We start from the raw sequence: 7,188 nt of genomic DNA, 5'->3' as shown, positions 1-7,188 counted from the left end.
CCATGCACCCCAACAATGAATCTGGCGAAGGCAGCTTCCTCTGCTTGGCTGTGTGATTCACGTGCTTTTAAACATTCTTGGGGCCTAAGTATCACGCTGGGGTCAGATGCTGACATCCGTGGTGTCTTGCTAACCCCCCCCCCCCCCCAGAGGAAGCCCCAGGGGGCTGCCTCCGACCTCCTGTTCCCTGATGTCCATCTACTGTTTCTGTTTCTTCTCTGTGTCGATATTGCACTCAGAGACCTTGATTGTGGTGGCGAATACTCTCCTCCACGCTGCAGCCCGGTCCCTTCCAGATCTCCCCCAGCGCCGGGCTCTTATCTGCACCCCGATGACAACAGGTGCCCAGGCACACGGGTGTCATGTGGGCACCAGTAGCAGAGACAGAGGTCCCCTGAGCTGCAGGGTCAGAGTCAGGCCCAAACCCACCTCTTGCTACCAACTCAGGACTGTTCCTACTACACTTTGCCGCCTAAATAAATTTAGGACTGAAAGGGTGATCTAACTGGATGTTTTCTGAATTTGCCTTACCAAGAGAATCATCCAGATGCTTGTTAAAAAAAACAACCCAAAACCTGATCCCTAAATCTAACCAGTTAGACTCCCTAGTGGGAGGGGGGACGGGGAGGGCCCCTGAAAGTTTGTAACCAGAGGACCAGGTGATGCTTGATATAAAGGTTCCATAGTTGGTACCTGACTGAAGGTTGAAGATACAGAATATAAAACAAGCAGCATCTTTTCTGGAGAACCATCCTGGCCCCCTAAAGAGATTATGTTCCAAACTGTCAGAAAATAATGGATTAGCACTAAACAGTCCTTTGTCTCAGAGGGCCCCTACCCTGAGCTAGCAAGACGGAAGAGGAGAAACGCCTGGGGTCTGAAAACCAGCCCTTCTGCCGACAGGACACCCTGTCGTCCAGTCTTGGAGCTCGGTTTGCCCGTGCGAGTCCCCCCCCTAGTTACTGGGGCCTGTTTCAGGCCCTGTCCCCGCCTTCCATCAGCTCTGCCCCAGCCATATTCCCAGGTCCCTTCCCCCCCACACCAAGGGATCCCAGAAGAAGGAAGCGAAGAGCCCCAGGGTGTCTGGTGTCTTTGTGAGGTCTCTGAGGCTGTCTCTGTCGCTTTAAATTCCGGGTCTGGAGACAAGGCTAGGAGACCTCTCTGTTCACCACCTCCTCCTCCATCATCCACTTTCTCATTTAGTTAAACCACAAATCAAGTCGGTTTCCCTTTTCAGATAGAACATTTGAAGTCTGACTTCACTGTGTGAGCTCTACCTCTGTCCCTGTACCTCTGTCCCTGTACCTCTGTCCTTGCTCCTCTGTCCCTGTTCCTCTGTCCCTGCTCCTCTGTCCCTGCTCCTCTGTCCCTGCTCCTCTGTCCCTGCTCCTCTGTCCCTGTTCCTCTGTCCCTACTCCTCTGTCCCTGCTCCTCTGTCCCTGCTCCTCTGTCCCTGCTCCTCTGTCCCTGCTCCTCTGTCCCTGTACCTCTGTCCCTGTACCTCTGTCCTTGCTCCTCTGTCCCTGCTCCTCTGTCCCTGTACCTCTGTCCTTGCTCCTCTGTCCCTGCTCCTCTGTCCCTGCTCCTCTGTCCCTGTTCCTCTGTCCCTGCTCCTCTGTCCCTGCTCCTCTGTCCCTGCTCCTCTGTCCCTGTTCCTCTGTCCCTGCTCCTCTGTCCCTGCTCCTCTGTCCCTGCTCCTCTGTCCCTGCTCCTCTGTCCCTGCACCTCTGTCCCTGCTCCTCTGTCCCTGCTCCTCTGTCCCTGCTCCTCTGTCCCTGCACCTCTGTCCCTGCTCCTCTGTCCCTGCTCCTCTGTCCCTGTTCCTCTGTCCCTGCTCCTCTGTCCCTGCACCTCTGTCCCTGCTCCTCTGTCCCTGCTCCTCTGTCCCTGCTCCTCTGTCCCTGCTCCTCTGTCCCTGCTCCTTCCTTCTGATTCAGCCTGACCAGCCCTCAGGATTCAGGACAAAGCTCGGGTGTCCCAGGAAGACTTTCTCAGCTCTGCTCCGCGCGGGCTTCTCCTGCCTCTGGTCTCCAGCGACGATGGTAGCCACGACCATTCATTGTGTCCTTAATACGTTCCCGTCCCGTGCCAAGCACTGGACAGGTATTACCCTTTTAAACTTTTTCGCGGCGACCCTCCAAAGTAGATTCTATTCTTAGCGCCTCTTTACTGACTAGGAAACAGGGTTCAGAGAGGTGGAGGAAGAGCATGCCTGAGGCCAGCCATGGAGCAGAGCCGGCGGGGACTCACCACACCAGTCCATGGACCGCAGGGCTCGTGCGGGGACCCCAGGCACGGCTGCCTGTAGCCCTCGCTGCCTTCCAGCCCCCACACATCCTGTGTTATCTTCTGTGATCTAACGGTCTCGTGTGTGGCAATCTCGCACCCTGGTGAGGCTCCCAGGCAGTTCCAACAGGCCAGCCTCACGCTCCCCTAAACTGGCCAGGCGTACCACCTCTAGTCACCGTGACGTGACCCTCGGAGGAAGGGCCCTGCTGCAGCCCAATGGCCCTCACGGTCTACCGACAGGCTCTCTGCCACCCCGTAAACCAGCTTCCTCTCCTCTCCGATCTCTGGCCCTAGGAAGGGGCTGCAGGTAGTCATTCAAACCCCCGGCATCAGGATCTAATCCTGGAGCTTGACCCCTCGTGAGCCTGTCTCCCCATCTGTAAAATGGGCACATAAATGTGCTCACTGGGTTGTGTGGACAATTCAATAAAATACTGAGCACGAGACACTTCACGGCACATAGTAAATGCTCATCGTGAAGGCCCAGTAAGTGGTGTGATTATTACTTAATACTGTTCATTCTGTCTCTGTTTAATCAAGTACGAAGTCCTGTCCCCCTTCTCCCCTGGGAGACGTCCTTGAACGGCACACACACACACACACGCTCATCAGGGACATTTTTCTCTTTATTCTCGGTTAGTCATCCACAACTGGGGGGCGGGCAGCCCTTCGCTTTTCGGTCTCAGTGTGCCTCGAGTTGTCCGAAAGAGAGGTGACGCGTCCTCTCCCAGTCCGTGGCCGAGCGCCCCAGGGGAGTCGGAAGGGAGACCGGACCTGTGAACACCGTGAGGAGGTGGGCAGAAGGCGAGGGAAGCTGTCTTTGCACCGCGGGAAGATGTTTCTGTCTCTTTCTGTGACTGGCATTTGGCGCGGGCTCTGCTGCAGTCCTGTTCCGGAGCCCTCGCAGACAGGGCTGACCACTGGTGCTCTGTGTCCGAGAGGGTGCTGGGAATGGGGTAGGGCTGCCCTCCTCTGCCTCTTGAGGTCAACCGCAAGGCCGCAGCCCCTCTGCCTGAGCAGAAGTGCCCATTTATTTACAGCACCACGAGTCACTGAGTTCCGCCTGCCCAGGTGTGGTGGGCTGGACGGACAGTGTGCCTGGGTGGGAAGTCGAACAAGAAGAGACGCTGGCACACTTGGGAGAAAGCCACCCCCTTCCCCCCGTCAGAACACCAGGCTAAGGGGAGGCTGAGCTGGGGTTGGGCTGAACTCATGACTTTGAGGAAGGAAAAGGAAGCCCGGATGATCAGAACCGCAAGAGAAGATCCGTCGGACCTCATTCGCTCCAGGCCCATGGCTCTTGGAGAGTTTAAAGGTGCCCGTCTCCTTCTCCATCCCAGTCCTTCTAGGGGGCCTTCCCGCTCCCCTGCTGGGCATCCGTCCGTCCGTCATTCGTGGGCTCACTCTGTCAGTCACTGAGCAAGATGCCGCGGCCCCCGCAGTGGAAGGAGGCAGAGGTAACATTCCTTCTCCGAGGGGAGACCTACAGTTGCAAAGGAGCATTAAAAAAAAAAGTGCAAAAGCAAATATTTGTAATAGAGCTGTGATAACTGGCACCGCAGGAGATGCGAGCCCAGCCCAGCGAGCCTTGGAAGGCAGCCATGTCCAGACGCCTGGGGATGGATCAGCGAAGACAGCATTCCGGGCGAGGGAACAGCCTGAGCCTGCGTCTCGCTGACCACCGGGGGCACCACCAGAAGGGGAAGGTCTGGAATGACGCCGGAGAGCCCGGCAGGGCCAAGGAAGGCCGGGCCGGGCAGGAAACATTGGGACGTAGGTTTTGTTTCCTGGGCTGTCGTAAGAGCAAAGGTCAGTTGCTGGGAGCTGTTCCATGAGGGAGTGACATGCTCAGACTGTATTTCAGGAAGGTCCTGGTGGTGGTTGAGAAATCACGGTGGCTCGGCCCCTGGGGCAGCAGGGGTAATAGAGAGAGGGGCTGGGCCTCACTGCATTTTGGAAGTAGAATTTGGAAGTAGGACTTGATACGTCTTTGGACTTGGGGTGAAGCACAGGGAGGGGTCAAGGACGACTTCCTGGATTAGAATTGAGATTGGGAAGCCTGGGGGAGAAGCCCTTATACTTTGGGGAGCTCCTCGGGAACTTTCCACCCCCTGCCTTGGGTTGTAACGACTTCACAGCGTCGTGTGGGAGCCGGAGGAAGGGAGGCCGGCTGCGAGGGGCCTGTCCTCCTGAGACCCCTCACAGAGCTTCTGCTCCCTCGCCGTGGGTGAGGCGGGCAGGTCGGCCCCATCTCTGTACCCACCTCGAGCCCAGCGTGGAGCCTTGTACACAGAGCACACTCAATAGCGAGGCTTTCTTCACCCCTGCAACCTGGCACTGGGTTACAGGTGAGCAACTCTCAGGCCCAGAAGCTGCTCTCAGGAATCCTACTGGCTGTGTGGGTCCTGGAGAGCAGGGCCCTGCAGGGAGCTGGCTGGGCCACCTCTGCAGACGACCTCAGGCCACTTGCTAGTGGCTGCCCATCCCTGGAAACCCACAGACCATGGGGGACAGACATCTGTCCCTGGGAGCATCCTGTCCCCACCATGCCCCAGCAACCCCATCACTGGTCACACACACAGAGACAGGGGCCTACACGCCCAGGACGAGGAGGGGCCGGGCAGGGCTGGGTGCCTGGTGTCCATCCCACCCCGAGGGAGTTTATGACTAAAGAGTCAGTTGGGTTTTTAGCCCAGCTTTTCACTGCTCTTACGAAATGGATGCATGTGCTACGGCCTGGGACAAGAAGCCAGCCTTCTCCGCGGAAGCGGGGCAGGAGCCGTGTTGACCAGACCCCGACTGTTCTGGTCACGGGTGCTGCTGGGGTCCTTCAGCCGCTCCGTTTTCTGGCTCCTACCTGGCAGGTGGTAGCTTAGAAGGGCCTTGAGCCCTGGCCGGTTTGCTCAATGGTTAGAGTGTCGGCTCACAGACCAGAGAGACCCGGGTTCGGTTCCCGCTAAGGGCACGTACCTCGGTGGCAGTTTGCCCCCCGCCCCGATTGGTGTTGTGCTGGTGGCAGCCACTCGATGTGTCTCTCTCTTCCTCCCTCTCTCCCTCCTGCTTTATCTGAAGATGAATGCAAAAATGTTCTCGGGTGAGGATAAAAAACAAGAAGGGCCTTGAGTTGCCCAGAGAGGGAGGCTGGGGTCCCCCTGGGACCAGAACTGGGAGTCACAGGTCTTCCTCGTCTACCAGAAAAGGGACCCCCCCCCCAGCCTGGCCTCAGAGCCTCATCCCTGTCATGCCTTTTTGTCTTCTTTTAGGATTAATTTTTATTTTTTCTGAACAAATGGAAAGACATCCCATGTTTATTGATGGGAAACAATATGATCACACATGTATTTAGTACATTTCCTATTATAATTCCAACAGAGCTTTAAACATTTGTTAATAGATTTTCTTTTTCTTTATGTTCACAGCGAGACTGAATAGAAGGTGTCGTGTTTGCAAAGACCCCTTGCCGCCATACACGCACAGCCGCCCTCGGCTGCCAGCGTCCCCCACCCCCAGACCTGCACGGACACACGGCCCCCAGAACCGACTGCGCAGTTCAGGCTCACTTGGGTGGTGCTCACCGTGAGTTTTGACAAAGGTGTCGTGACGTGTCTGCGTCATCACCCAATCATGCAGGCTGGTGTGGTATGCACCCCGACAGGAATCAAACCCACAACCTGGGTATGTTTCCTGACCAAGAATCGAACCCATGGCCTCTTGGTACCTTGGACGACTCTGCGACCAACCGAGCCACACCGGCCAGGGCAGTTCGTGGCTTTCTCATGGCTGTAGATGGGCCACGGCGTGGGCAGTGAGAGCTCACGCCGATCACTTACTACTTCTCTCTACGTGATCCTGTAGAGAAGAGTTCAAAGGAACGCTCTTTGCGAGGGTGGGGTCTGCCCCTCCCGTGCGCAGCTCCAGTTCCTGCCTCCAGCCAGGGCGTATCTCGCAGCCCCGGAGACGGAGCCTTTCGTCCCTCTGAAGGTCGGCAAAAGCAAAGGTCCCCGCGTGTCCCAGGGGACTTGACGACTCTGCAAGTGCAGGGTCTGAGCCAGCTTTCGCCCAGAGAGTCCTCCCCGAACCAGTTACACGTGCTGGTCTCCTGGGGACGATCAGAGGCTTCTCGTGAATGCGGCTGAACATCGCCGGAGGTGGGCACTAGTGTGGTTTCCGTTGTACAGATGAGAAAAGAAGGTGATTCCATCGATGCTCAGCTTGCAAACATCATTTCTCATTTCATGTTTCCCATTTCGAATTTCAAATGACTTCTGCAAATACCTCACTTATTAAACAGGAAGTGGTGAGAAGCTGGGTGAGTCTTTTTTTTTTTTTTTAACATTTTTTTTTTCCTTTATTGACTTTAGAGAAAGAGGAAGGGAGAGGGAGAGAGAGATAGAAACATGGATAAGAGAGAACATCGACTGGCCGCCTCCTGCACGCCCCCCACTGGAGATGGGCCCATACCCTGGGCATGTGTCCCGACCGGGAATCGAACCAGCGGCCTCTTGGTGCAGGGTCGATGCTCAACCACTGAGCCACACCGGCCGGGCGCTGGGTGAGTCTTTATCAATTGCTTGCTGTGCGTCTCAGAACTTGCAGCTCATTCTCTTCATTCCTTTCTGTGTGGCCCTGTGGTTGCTTCTTACACGAATCTCTATATTTTCAATTAAACATGTTTTTTCACCCTGGCCGGTGGCTCAGTTGGTTAGAGTGTTGCGGGTTCGATTCCCTGTCAGGGAGCGTACGGGAGGCGACCTGTCAAGGTTCCCCTCTCTCCTCCTACCCTCTCCCTTCCTCTCTCTAGAATCAACGAAAACAGCCTTGCGTGAGGATTAAAATTTTCCCCCAACAGTGCAGCAGTAAAGTACTGAATTATCTCGTTAAGGCAGGAAGAGAGCTCTG

This window comes from Molossus molossus, unplaced genomic scaffold (assembly GCF_014108415.1).
Source record: "Molossus molossus isolate mMolMol1 unplaced genomic scaffold, mMolMol1.p scaffold_m16_p_13, whole genome shotgun sequence".
NCBI lineage: Eukaryota > Metazoa > Chordata > Mammalia > Chiroptera > Molossidae > Molossus > Molossus molossus.
This window is presented reverse-complemented; position numbering follows the sequence as displayed.